The sequence below is a fragment of the Dermacentor albipictus genome, chromosome 8 (assembly GCF_038994185.2).
Source record: "Dermacentor albipictus isolate Rhodes 1998 colony chromosome 8, USDA_Dalb.pri_finalv2, whole genome shotgun sequence".
Classification (NCBI taxonomy): Eukaryota; Metazoa; Arthropoda; class Arachnida; order Ixodida; family Ixodidae; genus Dermacentor; species Dermacentor albipictus.
In genome coordinates, this window is record NC_091828.1 from 19,963,508 (window position 1) to 19,977,500 (window position 13,993).

The window sequence follows — 13,993 nt, forward strand, 5'->3', positions numbered from 1 at the left end:
GAAGAACGTCAGCGAGAGCAGATGGCACAATCTACTCGTCGGCGTCGAGCGCAAGCTATGCGGGAGATAACTCACTGTAGGCCGCTCGTAAGCGTCAAGCTGGGCCGTTTAAGTCTGCGTCCAAGGGACGGAAGCATGAGTGGCCACCACCTTCGAGTTTCACTAGGGCAAATTCCAAATTCTAGAAAGTTTGGTCATACTTGCTCGGTCTGAGACCGAAATCTAATCTAACACACCACCATATGAATGGTTCGGCCCGAATTATTTTCCTTTACAAGGACAACGGCCTGTCCGGAGCCAGGGGTTCTTAGCACCTTCTGCTGCGTCGCATGGTCTGGCCGCCGCCGTGGTTGGTTGCTTCACAGCTGCTGGGGACTGAGGGCTGGGGTTTGCTTGTTGTGTTCACATAGGAGGTGTTCATATATCGGACAGGCCGCCATTGGAATATGAACCTGGCAGCATTTAACGCTAGAACGTTATCTAGTGAGGCGAGTCTAGTAGTGCTATTGGAGGAATTACAGGGCAGTAAAGGGGATATAATAGGGCTCAGTGAAGTTAGGAGGCCAAAAGAAGCATATACAGTGCTAAAAAGCGGGCACGTCCTGTGCTACCGGGGCTTAGCGGAGAGACGAGAACTAGGAGTCGGATTCCTGATTAATAAGAGTATTGCCGGTAACGTACAGATATTCTATAGCATTAACGAGAGGGTGGCAGGTCTTGTTGTGAAACCTAATAAGAGGTACAAAATGAAGGTTGTACAGGTCTACGCCACTACATCCTGTCATGATGACCAAGAAGTCGAAAGCGTCTATGAAGACGTGGAATCGGCGATAGGTAAAGTGAAAACAAAATACTCTATACTGATGGGCGACTTCAATGCCAAGGTAGGCAAGAAGCAGGCTGGAGACAAGGCAGTGGGAGAATATGGCATAGGCACTAGGAATAGCAGGGGAGAGTTGTTAGTAGAGTTTGCGGAGCAGAATAATATGCGGATAACGAATACCTTCTTCCGCAAGCGAAATAGCCGAAAGTGGACGTGGAGGAGCCCGAACGGCGAGACTAGAAATGAAATGGACCTCATACCCTTCGCTAACCCTGACATCATACAAGGTGTGGACGTGCTCAGCAAGGTTCGCTGCAGTGACCATAGGATGGTAAGAACTCGAATTAGCCTAGACCTGCGGAACAAACGGAAGAAAATGGTACATAAGAAGCCAGATCCAATTCCAGATCGAGCTACAGAACAGGTATTCGGCTTTAACCCAGGAAGAAGACCTTAATGTTGAAGCAATGAACGACAATCTTTTGGGCAACATTAAGGGGTGTGCAATAGAAGTCCGTGGTAACTCCGTTAGACAGGATACCAGTGGGCTATCGCAGGAGACGAAAGATCTGATCAAGAAACGCCATTGTATGAAAGCCTCTAACCCTACAGCTAGAAAAGAACTGGCAGAACTTTCGAATTTATTCAACAAGCGTAAGACAGCTGACATAGGAAGTGTAATATACATAGAATTGAATATGCTCTCAGGAATGGCGGAAGCCTAAAAGCAGTGAAGACGAAACTAGGAATTGGCAAGAATCAGATGTATGCGTTAAGAGACAAAGCCGGCAATATCATTACTAATAGGGATGAGATATTTCAAGTGCTGAGGAGTTCTATAGAGATTTATACAGTACCAGTGGCACCCACGACGATAATGTAAGAGAGAATAGTCTAGAAGAATTCGAAATCCCACAGGTAACGCCGGAAGAAGTAAAGAAAGCCTTGGGAGCTATGCAAAGGGGGAAGGCAGCTGGGGAGGATCAGGTAACAGCAGATTTGTTGAAGGATGGTGGGCAGATTGTTCTAGAGAATCTGGCCACCCTGTATACGCAATGCCTCATGACCTCAAGCGTACCGGATTCATGGAAGAGCACTAACATATTCCTAATCCATAAGAAAGGGGACGCCAAAGACTTGAAAAATTATAGACCGATCAGCTTACAGTCAGTTGCCTACAAACTATTTACTGAGGTAATCGCAAATAGAATCAGGAACACCTTAAACTTCTGTTAAGCACATGACCAGGCAGGATTCCGTAAAGACTACTCAACAATAGACCATATTCACACTATCAATCAGGTGATTGAGAAATGTGCGGAATATAACCAACCCTCATATATAGCTTTCATTGATTACAAAGCGCTTGATTCTGTCGAAACCTCAGCAGTAATGGAGGCATTACGGAATCCGGGTGTAGATGAGCCGTATGTAAAAATACTGAAAGATATCTATAGCGGCTCCACAGCCACCGTAGTCCTCCATAAAGAAAGCAACAAAATCCCAATAAAAAAGGCGTCAGGCAGGGAGCTACGATCTCTCCAATGCTATTCACAGCGTGTTTCCAGGAGGTATTCAGAGACCTGGATTGGGAAGAATTGGGGATAAGAGTTAATGGAGAATGCCTTAGTAACTTGCGATTAGCTGATGATATTGCCTCGCTTAGTAACTCAGGGGACCAATTGCAATGCATGCTCACTGACCTGGAGAGGCAAAGCAGAAGCGTGGGCCTAAAAATTAATCTGTAGAAAACTAAAGTAACGTTTAACAGTTTCGGAAGAGAACAGCAATTTACGATAGGTAGTGAGGCACTGGAAGTGGTAAGGGAATATATCTACTTAGGGCAGGTAGTGACGGCGGTACTGGATCATCAGATGGAAATAAGCAGAAGAATAAGAATGGGCTGCGGTGTCTTTGGCAGGCATTCTCAGATCATGAACAGCAGGTTGTCATTATCCCTCAAGAGAAAAGTGTATTATAGCTGTGTCTTACCAGTACTCACCTACGGGGCAGAAACCTGGAGGCTTACGAAAAGGCTACTACTTAAATTGAGGACGATGCAACAAGCTATGGAAAGAAGAATGATGGGTGTAACGTTAAGGTATAAGAAAAGAGCAGATTGGGTGAGAGAACAAACACGAGTTAATGAGATCTTAGTTGAAATCAAGAAAAAGAAATGGGCATGGGCAGGACATTTAATGAGGAGGGAAGATAACCGATGGTCATTAAGGGTTACGGACTGGATTTCAAGGGATGGGAAGCGTAGCAGGGGGTGGCAGAAAGTTAGGTGGGCGGATGAGATTAAGAAGTTTGCGGGGAGACTTGGCCACAATTAGTACATGACCGGGGTTGTTGCAGAAGTATGGGAGCGGCCTTTGCCCTGCAGTGGGCGTAACCAGGATGATGATGATGATGATGATGATGATGATGATGACGACGACGACGACGACGACGACGACGACAAGGAAAACAGGGGACGCCCAGGGACTGTTAGAAGCTTGAACAACTCCACGCCGACTTGGTTTTCAACAACACAGCGCTCTGTGGGTGATGCGCGATAAGATCGTCGGCGCCGCGGAGCATGTGTGCCCGTATCGTCCTCGTTATACACCGTGGATGTGCGGCCAAAAGTCGCATGATGACAAATGAACACAGAGGAGTACTTGTGAAGCAGGTTGAGAAGCCGGTAACGTTGTGCGGGGCTGGGGTTGGTATCCACAGAACTGTTGAAGACGTTCGGCGGAGACCTGAGGCAAAAAAGGCAATAAGACAATGCACTGATCTCGGAGCAGATGTCATCAATAGGATCGCCGAAGATGGTCATCGAGTCGATGAGCTCCAGACGTCCATGGCACTCACCGTGACGCAAAGTGAGGGGCGAGGCACAACCATTGGAGACAAGCACATGAGTGAAGCACCTGTTGAAAGTGATGACAACAATGATAAGAGCACGTCGTCGATGAACAAAATCTATCCAATGGTGTAAAAGACAGTGGTACCTGTAACACAGTTGGAGCAGGCAATCGCGATCACCGCAGAGTGCGGATACATTATAGTGTCATCAGCAACGAGCAGCTTGTCGCCGGAATCATAAGTGTCATTTAGTTAGGCGTCAGGAAGCGGCAAAAATTTTACTCCGGCACCAGAACAGTCAATACCGACCTTGTTATCGGAAAGGAAGTCCCACCCCAGGATGAGCAAGAGCATGAGGACAGGATAGCAAACTCGACTATGTACGTGAGTACCTGAATGGAGATGCGGGTAGTGGTAATGTGCTGTCCTCTTGCTGTCGGCCGCACAAGGGTGTCATAACTTTTCTGGGCGAGCGGCAAAGTTCTTCGGTAATTAAAGAAACGGTGGTCGCCTATTGCGAGTGCAACAATTCCATCGACAGATAATTTGATATTGTTTGTCGTGTAAGAGCGAGGCCTTGTGCTGTTCGACAAAGACAAAGTTCTTGCCTCGGGAACTGCGTCGACTAGTTTTGCGGCTGTTCGGTAGAATGGGGACGACGTCACATTAGAGAAAGCGTGGGAAAGGCCAGCGCCGATCGTGGAAAATTGGGGTGCGTATGGAAGCCGCATGTGATTCATGAAGCGACGAGGAAACCGAAACTGGAGGTGCGTAGCATGGTGCATGTTGGTCAGCTCGGGGAAGCCATAAACGACGTTCACAGAACTGTGCGACATGACCCGCGATGCCTAAATTCAAACATGTTGTACGATTGTCGGGCGTGCGTCATGGTCCAGTGTTGGCTGTTAACCTGGTGGGAAACTTAGGAGGACGCGATAGTACAGCGGGCTGTGGTGAAGGGAACGTCGGCGGCAAGGCCCGCGCTCCAACTTCAGCGTACGCCACAGGTGCGGGCGCCGGCGGCCGTGCACGCGGGGACGGAATACCCTGCGATAATTGCTGCTGTATCATTTGTTGCAGGTGCGGAGTAAAAGATAGCGTATATTTTAGAAAGGCTGTGAGTAGAGACAGTTGCCGAGCGACTTCGGCATGAATGAACTTTAATCTCGCAGAGCAGGAGGTCATGGTCGAGAACTGTGGTTAAGCTCGAAACACAGGCATCCTGCGTGAAAGTACACCGGGTCAGGAAACGTTATCTGCGGAGTCAATCATAACTCTGACAAAGATCAGCGTCTTCGACGACTGTCTACGGGTTTTTTGATAACGAGCATCTGAAGGGTGCCGTCTTTGATGACCTTCAAGATATGGCGGATCTCATCGAATCCGGTCATGGATAAATTGACTGGCTTGTGTTGCAAATGAGTCGCAAGCCCCAAGGGTAGCGTTAGCCTGGCGGCCTGGGGCACAGCTGGAAGCATCCGAAGGTCCTGGCAAAGGATGAGTCGACTGCTAACAGAACAACTTGTTTATTTTAGCATCGCAAAAGAGCGGCCGGTCAGGTCGACCGAAGTGGAGAAACGGGAGACCACGTTACTCGACGGAAGAAATCGAAGCCTCTCTTTTGGCGTCCCGGGGCAGCGGCTTTTATACTCTCGGAGTCGAGGGCAAGCAGGAACGGCTCGGATGAGGCGCACGGACACGTTGTGACAAGAAGTGACGCATCCGCCGGGCCGGCGCCGGTCAGACCTCCTCGCTTCACAGTTGGGGAGCTCCTCTCCCTGGCTGCCGCGCTTTGACAAGCGTGGGCACCAACATGCGCGCACACACACACACACACACACACACACACACACACACTCACGGGGAGGCGAAACGTAACACTTGGAAAGGTCGACTACGTCTTCGATGTAGTTGGCGAAGTTTTCAGCGAGCTGCGGGAAATGCTTGCACAAGCGCTCTTGGTACGAAGCTTGCGCACCACGGAGTGACTGAAAACTTGCGCGAAGGTCGTCATGAAGTTAGACCAGGTACGAAGGTCAGATTCGTTGTTGTGGAACTACACGTTCGCGACGCCCATGAAGTAAAAGGCCATGTTCAAGTTGTGAGCATCGTTCAATTTTTTGTGGGAACTCACGCGTTCCTGGAACGAGAGCCAATCTTCGACGTCGTTTTCGTCGGAACTGCTGGATCCCGTTGACGCAGCGAGCAGGAACGTAGAAGGGTGGGCAATGCTGGCGGTGGTGTTTGGACTGCTTGGAAATGTTATGGGCAGCCACTTCCGACTGTGGAGATCCAGGGCTGGGGAAAACCTAGCAACTTCCACCAAATATGTAACGCGGTTTAATTAACGAGCCGAAACGATATGCAGGCAGGTCAGTTGATCAAGCGTCAGACACCAAGCGCGTGAGCTCTGTTCTCTAGTGAGTCGTTGACGATGCGCCTGAATCACACGCCTGTCTTCATTGCTGCAACTCATTTAGTTCAATAAGGCACTTGCGCTTGGCCGAGGGCCTAGAAGGATGAGGATGTAGGCTACACTTCGGCAGACGTGCGTGCGCACGTGACGTACGTCGCCTGAGATGATGGTGCTTATGCAACACCGTCTCACGTCGGTTGTGCTTGTCTAACGTAGGCAACAGCTTCGCTGTACATCCACGCTCACAGGGTCGAATAGAGTCAGATCGTTTAGAGCGCAATTCCTAGGCGCCCATTTCTGCGGAGAGCATCAGCATTGTCTCTCGTAACCGAGCGAACCAACACGGCGAAGGATTAAAGCGAACGCGGAGCTCAGTGGCAAATGAAATGAGGTGATAGCGAAGACAGCACGAGGAGGAAAGCGGAGGAGGGGGAAAGTGGAACCAAAGTGGAACCAGGGAGGTTATATAAAACATCTAGAGTGGCTGTCTCAGCCGCGGCTTGTGGGAGTGACTGAAGCCGGCGGCGACCGTATTGCTAGAGGCAATAAAACGTGGCTCCAGAACAGGTGGCCGCCGTATAAGCACGGCGCTCATGATGCTTAGGGACCCGTGATGAAAAATTGAAAAAAAAAAACCGAACCTCTTTAGCAAGTATATCAGCACGCACTTGCACGATGCTGTTGTCATGAAAAAATATTCCTGCGTCGATATGTTGCCGTAGGCTTCGAGAACAGTTATCGATGCTACACTTCGCCAATCGCACTTATTTGCTTGCATAAATTATGAACGGCGTTCCCGTACAAACTCAGCTTGTGTGATGTGAGTGCGTAATGAACATTCATGAGTGTTCACCTATTCCTTGACGTGAGGAGGAGGAGGAGTAGATTTTAATGAAGATAAAGGGGGAGAGGTCGGCCTGGAGAGCATGTCTCTAGCTTGCTACTCCTCACTGGGGAAAGGGCAAGTGGGAAATACAGGAAAACGTAGGTGGCGGGTGACTATGTTATGGTACATTGAGATACTATATACACGTTGTCCAATATGCGGATGCGTGCTGTAGACACAATATACATAGGAGTAATCTTGTCCACGCAAACAGTAATCCTCTCACAAAAAGTTATTGCGCAAATACATTTTGCACTGGCTGCACGTCGCACAGGTTCTAAGGCGGTCGTCTAAACCAGTCCCAATTAAAAAAGTTCAAAAGTAATATTGAAGAGGCGGGAGGCGGAAGGCGGGGGTCCAAGCAGTCAACAGTAGAATTGAGTGTTCTTCGTTCGGCTGCATATTGAGGGCACACGCAGAGTACGTGAGCTATTGTTTCGGGAGTGTGACAGACGCTACAGTCAAGATGCGGTACTTGTCGAATCTTGTGCAGGTATCGGTGGGTGTGTGCCACACCCAGCCGTAATCGATGAATGAGTGTTTCTTGGCCTCCGCAACCAAAGTGGAAGCCTGAATTGTAAACCAGCGTCAAGTCTATGAGGCGCTCTTGTCGATGTTCGGGGTTGTCCCAATGTCGTGCCATAGAAGTTTTCATAGAGTTATGGAGCAAGGCGTTAATGTCATACCGGGAAAAATGAATTTTTATAATGGTTCCGTCAGTGTGCGCCTTTTTTGCTTCCGCGTCAGCCTGTTAATTTCCAGCGATTCCACAATGGCCAGGAATTCACTGCAACACGATGGTATGTCCGGAATGAGAGGCCTCAGCAAGCAGAGACTTGATGTCATAAACGAGAGGACTATAAGACTGCGGTTCTGTCATTCATATAATCGCTGATGAGTGGCAGTGCTGGTTTTGAGTGACAGAACACTGTCCCCTTGTCGAGGCTTTGCTGCAGTATGCACCGAACTGCTTCTCGAACTCCAGTCAACTAAACTGCTGTAGACGATGTCCTGTGTTCTATCTTGAGCCGTTGTGTGATCCCCATCCCTGGTACCGTGTAGGCCACCGCGGAAGGGGTCTGTGCCACAGAACCATCTGTAAAAACATGTTCGGAATGTCCATACATGTAAGCAATGTATGCTAGCGCGAAATGCTTGAGCCCAGCAAGTGGCATTTTCGACTTCTTGTTATTCTAGGGATTGAGAGTCTCACCATCAGCTTTGCCATCGTCCAGAGTGGAACTTCGCGTATGGCACACGGTTCGAAGTCCGACGGCAATAAGTCTTGCTCTGACAACACGGCTTCTGAGTAGGCGGCCGCAGGCCGTATGCTAGGAACGTTCGTGAGGGGATGATTCTAGTGTCTAGCCAGTAGCCTTACATACACTCGCGATGGCACATGTTGTAGATAAACTCCAGCTGGGCACGCACGTGCCTCTGCAATAGTGCCCCAAGTAGACGTACATCGTAGTAGTCCTAGGCAAATTCTCAGTGCGCGAGCCTGAGCATTTTCAAGTGTGCATACAGCAGTTGTACTAATGCGAGAAAGAACAGGCGCACTGTAGCGGAAGTAGCCTACAAAAAGTGCCTAGTAGAGCTGCAGAAGAGATGATTTGGATGTACCCCATGATTTTCCAGACATGTGTCGAATGATCTGAGTAAACCTGTCCAGCTTTTTTCTTAATCCAGAGAGGTACTTCGACCAACATAAGTCATGGTCGATGATGACACAGAGAAACTTGTAGTGCGTTACTGAAGGTATATAATCTTCCCATCACTCATAGTGGAGTAGCAGGCCATTTACTTCCGTGTAATTGCCATGGTTACATTTTTTTCCGGTGAGAGCTGCAACCCGCGACTGTTAAGGTATATCGACGTTATTGACACCACGTGCTGCAGCTTCGTTTGCACTTGCAAGCGCGTTAAGTTCGTGGTCTATATACAGATGTCGTCTGCGTACACAGTGACCGAGACTGTGCCTGCGTGTTCTTTAACCAGTCCAATGAGAACGACATTAAATAAGGTTGGGCTCAGTACACCTCCTTGATGCACTCCACGATAGACGGGGTGGTTCTTTGTTTCACAATCTTGAGTTGTCATGAATATCGTTCTCTCTTGAAGACGGCTGGCTATGCACTGATGCATACGTTCCCCGATGCCACATTCTTCCAGGACATTAAAATTGCATCATGTAGAACGTCGTCGAACGCACACTTGATATCTAGAAAGATAGCAGTTGTTAATCGATGGAGACGTTTCTGATGTTCAACAGTTCTTACTAGGTGAATGACGCTGTCGATTGACGACCTACCCTTTCGGAAACCTGTCGTTGCGTCTGGGCATATATTACGCTTCTCCAAAAACCACTTCAGTCGCGTCGAAACCATGCGTTCCATGGTTTTACCTATGCAACTGGTAAGCGCCACAGGTCTGTAGGAAAGCATAGCATGGGGTGTTTTACCTGGTTTCAATAATGCCACGATTTTGCTCGTCTTCCAGTGTGCAGGCCCAGTTACCGAGGACCAAGAGAGATTGTATAAAGTCAGAAGCTCTTCAGTCGCTCGAGGGCCTAGATGGCGCAAGGTAGAAAAGGTAATGCCATCAGGACCAGGCGCACTTGAGTGTCTTGGAGAGGAAATCGCTGCACGTAGCTCTTGCAGCAAGAATGGTAGGTTGAGAAGATCATCCATTGTTGGAGGAGCACACCTGAGCACTGAAGCTACCGATGTTGTAGATCCCGAGAGGTGTATGCAGAAATATTCCGCGATTTCCTTCTCACTGCGTGTCTGGATGATAGCCAAAGCTCGGAAGAGACGTAGCTGTTGTGGAGAAGATGGTAGTGCTCGTACAACATGCCATATTGTGGACAACGGTTTTTTTGGGTCCAGGCTGGTGCAAAGAGGCCTTCAATGTTGTCTATCGAGCTTGTCTAAGAATCTTTGAATTTTCTTTGGCACACGGCGGGGCGTCCTCAAGTCTGATATCAATTTAGTTCGCCTCTATTTCCTCTCGGCGCGTCGTCGGACTACCCGCAGCTCTTCATATACAACATCAACGCGTATTCTTGAATTTGATGTTTTGATGATGTGTGTTGTAGCGTGCATTGCTGGAGTAATGCGCTCTTCAATCTCTTTCGGTGAAATTATACAGTTGCAGGATTCTTCCAGCTTGTTCTGAAAGGCACCCCAGTCAGTGCGTCGCATATGAGAACTTGGAAGTCTTGCAAACCATCTCAGTTGTACATAAGTAGGTAAGTGATCACTCTCATACGTTTCAGCATCTGTGCTCCAGGCAGCAGAAGACGAAAGGCATCCTGAAGCGATAGCTATATCGAAACAGCTGCTGTACGTTGTGCCACGAAAAAATGTTGGTGGGCCGTCGTTCAGGATGTCAAGACCATTGCTGCAAGTTAAGAAGTTGTCTTCCTCGAAGATTTGTGACCCTACTACCCCAAAGATGGTGGTGCGCGTTGAAATCACCTACAATAAGATGAGGTCCTTGGCAAGAGCCAAGAACAAGTTTCAGGTGTCCAGAGTCAAATCTTTCCCTGAGAGAAACGTAGCCACCGATGACCAAGATTATACGGCGCTATAGCTTCAGTGTTATAGATACGTACTCGTTGCTGTTATGCACCGCAACTTGGTTTAGGAAATACGTGAGGTCACATCACACACATAGTAAAACTTTGCTAGGATTTCCACTTGTCCCAGACGCGAATTGTTCGTATGCAGAGAGTCTAAATGGCGATATCATATTCGCCTCGCATATTACGATAACTGGAAGCCGATGCTTGAGCACTCTCTGTTTAACATCTCCCAGGCTACTCCATAGACCTCGTGCGTTCCACTGGAATATTACAGAACCGCTTATCCTTTCCTACTGTGACAACCTTGAAGTTGATGATGCCATGGCGTTTGCAAGGTTTTACACAGCAGCAATCACTGGTTCTAGTGCGTCGAGAATTTGCACCGCAGGCTTGCCAACAGGCGTCTTAACTCCTACGAGCAGCATATGCAAGGAACGAATCAACTATGGAAGCAGTGCCTTGATTTGCCCATCCGACAATGAAGGTTCATCTTCACGCTGACGTTCCGACTGCACTTCTGTACTCCGAGGTGGCAGGGAAGGCCATATAGTAGTGTCCTTGGTGTTAAGAAGAGTAGACGTGGTTAAAGGTGGCTCTGACGTTTGAGGAATAGCAGGATCGCGCGATGACTTTTCCTGGAGTACAGGTTGTCCTGTTGTCGAAGCAGATCTTCTTCTGCGATTCCGTGAGCACCTCTGGCGACGGTGGACCTTTGTAGCCGCTTCTCAGTGTGTAGAGTGATCTCGTACCAATGTCCTTAGCACGGAAATTTCACTCTTTAATTTTGGGCAGTCCTTCGACGTTGCCTCGTGCGGCCCGTCGCAGTTAGGGCACTTCAAGCCACAGGCAGCACACGTCAACTCATCGTGATCACCACCACAGCGGGGACATGTCATCTTGTTCACGCACACGGCACTTAAATGCCTGATTTTCTGGAATTTACGGCACTGCAAGGGCCTAGGGATGTATGGACGGACAGGATGTCAAACATAACCCACTTTTACATGTGTTGGTAAGGTCTATCCCTCAAAAATGATTTTTATGCACCTCGACCGTTCAAAACGATGTATGTTTCTGATATGTACAGCTGAGGATATTAGCGTTGGGAGATCGTCAGTATCCATATCTGTATCCACATCATAACACCGGCGGTGGTGCTGCCTCCGTGCACGATAAATGAGCGGACAAGTATATTTCCTAGTTGAGTTACACCTTTCAAAGTATCCAGGATGGTTCGTGTAGTTACGTCAACAGTAAGTATGTTTCTTCTGCGATTAATTCGGACCTCTCTGATTTGCCCTGGAGCCAGCTTCTCGAAATAGGCTGTGAGAGTTTGCCTATTGAGGGAATTCAGGTTGCCTGTAGCAGTGACAGGGATGCAGGCGACTGTGTACGCATGTGGTGAGGGCGGCTTATTGTAGTTAAGCTAGCTCACGCTACATGTCCTACGAAGTTTCCTCTTCAACCGACAATTTATAACCTCAGTATATCCACCGTCAGAGCCCTTGTCGTCGACGTCTGAGTTGCTCAATGACCTTGGCAGAATCGCGTTAAGGTGGTCGGGCGCAGCAGACCGATTTGCAGCTTGGAGACCAGCCCCAAACCTTGGCGGCAGAAGGAGCGGAACGTCCCTCATTGCTTTTGATATCGTACCCGCCACGGGGGCTTCGGTAGGCACAAATTTGACTAAAAAACCAGAGCGAAGCAGGATTAGCAGGTGTTCAAGAACTCGCCTTCTTCGTCTTCGTGGAACTGCGTCCTTGACGGGAGATATACAATACGCGCTGCTGAGCGGCGCTTGACGCCTCCTTGACGTGAAAGATACAATAAGCGCTGCCGTGCGGCGCGTCAAGTGAACGGTGTTCGTGGTCGCGTGGTGCATTACCACGCAATCGGTCTAAGGCTTTAATTTCTTCGCGGACATTTCTGAAGTGATGTTTATCCAATAACCTACCTGGGTGTTGCTGACGACGCTGCCGTTCTCGGCTACCGCCATAACTACGTCAGCACTGACCCTTTCACTTTATTTTGCGATAGAATGTCCAAGTATTGATGAATGAAGCGTGGCGGGCATCTGCTTTTCTCCGCTGTTTCCTGTTTTAAAGCGAAGCTTTCTTTGTCTTTTCCTTTGACTTTCCCACTACTGCTGCTGCCGCCGCCGCTGCCGCGTCTGCTGCTGAGGCTGCTGCGGCTGCTGCCGCTGCTGCTACTCCTACTGCTGCTGCTGCTGCAGCTGCTGCCGTTGCCGCTGCCGCTGCCGCTCCAACCTCTACCGCTGCTGATACGCTGATACCGCTGCTGCCACTGCCACTGCCGCCGCCGCCGCTGCCGCTGCCACCGCCACTGATGGTACTACCGCTGCTGCGGCTGCTGCCGCTGATACCTCTACCGCTGCTGATACGCTGATACCTCTACCGTCGCTGCCGCTGCCGCCGCCGCTGCCGCTGCTGTTGCCGCTGCTGTTGCCGCTGCTTCCGCCACCGCCGCTGCTGCCGCCGCCGCCGCTGCTGCTGCTGCTGCTGCTGCTGCTGCTGCCGCTGCTACCTCTACCGCTGCTGATACGCTGATACCTCTAACGTCGCTGCCGCTGCCGCCGCCGCCGCCGCTGCTGCTGCTGCTGCTGCTGCCGCTGCTACCTCTACCGCTGCTGATACGCTGATACCTCTAACGTCGCTGCCGCTGCCGCCGCCGCTGCCGCTGCTGCCGCCGCCGCCGCTGCTGCTGCTGCTGCTGCTGCTGCCGCTGCTACCTCTACCGCTGCTGATACGCTGATACCTCTAACGTCGCTGCCACTGCCGCCGCTGCTGCCACTGCCGCTCCTACGTCTACCGTTGCTGATACGTTGATACCTCTACCGCTGCTGCCGCTGCCGCCGCCGCTGCCGCTGCCACCGCCGCTGCTGGCGCTACCGCTGCTGCGGCTGCCGCTGTTGCCGCCACCGCTGCCGCTCCTACCTCTACCGCTGCTGATACAATGATACGCTGATACCTCTACCGCTGCTGGCGCTGCCGTGCCACCGCTGCCGCTTCCACCACCGCTGCTGCCGCTGCCGCGTCTGCTGCTGTGGCTGGAGCTGCTGCCAAGGCGGATTTAAAGTGGTGGCGAAGGCTGGGCCGAAAAGTGGTTTAGCGCGACTGCAGCACAACCAGAGGATGGGGGGCAAAACACTCATATAAAGAAATGATAAAGCTACAAAATTGGAATGTAATCTACCAATAGAAAAGAAAAAAATATATTAGCACCTTGTTTTATGAAAGAGGTAAGTCATTTTATTAAAACCTGGCAAATTTTGTATTTTTGCAACACTCTTGGCCTGCCCCCTATTCGTGAGTGTGCGGTGCATTACAGCGCGTCTTTGCAGGCCTTGTTTCGATACCCGGCTAACCCGGCCACAGTGGCGGGAGCTTACGAAGCGATTTCTTATCGCCA

At 50.0% G+C, this 13,993-nt stretch overlaps 2 protein-coding genes and 1 long non-coding RNA gene across 6 annotated transcripts in view; 2 read left to right on the forward strand and 1 right to left on the reverse strand.

Annotated features, from left to right (window-relative positions):
- LOC135919583 (uncharacterized) overlaps positions 1 to 13,993 on the forward strand; it is a 173,780-nt gene that overhangs the window by 37,831 nt on the left and 121,956 nt on the right. The gene's annotated exons all lie outside the window — the stretch shown is intronic.
- Positions 1 to 13,993, reverse strand: part of LOC135919584 (uncharacterized) — a 123,109-nt gene that overhangs the window by 21,198 nt on the left and 87,918 nt on the right. The gene's annotated exons all lie outside the window — the stretch shown is intronic.
- Positions 13,914 to 13,993, forward strand: part of LOC135919582 (uncharacterized) — a 13,560-nt gene continuing 13,480 nt past the window's right edge. Inside the window, exon 1 of the mRNA XM_065453502.1 lies at positions 13,914 to 13,993. This exon is cut by the window's right edge and continues 358 nt beyond it. The gene's annotated coding sequence lies outside the window, so the exon portion shown is untranslated.